The sequence below is a fragment of the Schistocerca gregaria genome, chromosome 5 (genome assembly GCF_023897955.1).
Source record: "Schistocerca gregaria isolate iqSchGreg1 chromosome 5, iqSchGreg1.2, whole genome shotgun sequence".
Lineage (NCBI taxonomy): Eukaryota > Metazoa > Arthropoda > Insecta > Orthoptera > Acrididae > Schistocerca > Schistocerca gregaria.
The window spans coordinates 47,932,584-47,933,241 of record NC_064924.1 but is presented as its reverse complement, the minus strand read 5'-3'; the positions used below and the strand labels follow the sequence as shown (position 1 = coordinate 47,933,241).

Sequence of the window (658 nt, the reverse complement as noted above, 5' to 3'; positions counted from 1 at the left end):
AAGCACTCCGTCATCAGGCTACAAGTGGCCCATTTGGACCATCCGACCGCCGTCTCATCCTCAGATGAGGATGCGGATAGGAGGGGCGAGTGGTCAGCACACCGCTCTCCCGGTCGTTACGATGGTTTTCTTTGACCGGAGCCGCTACTATTCGGTCGAGTAGCTCCTCAGTTGGCATGGAGAGGCTGAGTGAATCCCGAAAAATGGCAACAGCGCATGGCGACCCGGATGGTCACCCATCCAAGTGCCGGCCACGCCCGACAGCGCTTAACTTGGGTGATCTGACGGGAACCGGTGTATCAACTGCGGCAAGGCCGTTGCCCTCGGCTCTCTTAAGAATCTCAGTAATTCTGATTGAATGCCAGGAGACTTTTCCCGGCTTAGGTCTTTCAGTGCTCTGTCAAATACGTCTGGAATTATCACATCTCCTAACTCATCTTTATCTATTTTCTCTTCCCTTCCTACAGTTTTGCCTTCGAATTCATTTCGCTGGTATAACCCTACACGTTCCACTTTTCAGCTTTCCCTTCACATCATTGGCTTAGCATCTGAGTTCTTGATATTCATACAGCTGATCTCTTCTCTCCGAAGGTATCTTAAATTCTCAATAGGGAGCATCTGCCTTTCCCTGTGCTTATGCATGCTTCTGAATCCTGAC

The 658-nt window shown here is 50.3% G+C and overlaps 1 pseudogene; it reads right to left on the bottom strand.

Annotated features, from left to right (window-relative positions):
• Positions 1–204: 204 nt before the first annotated feature.
• On the bottom strand, positions 205–322 carry LOC126274426 (5S ribosomal RNA; annotated as a pseudogene).
• Positions 323–658: the final 336 nt, after the last annotated feature.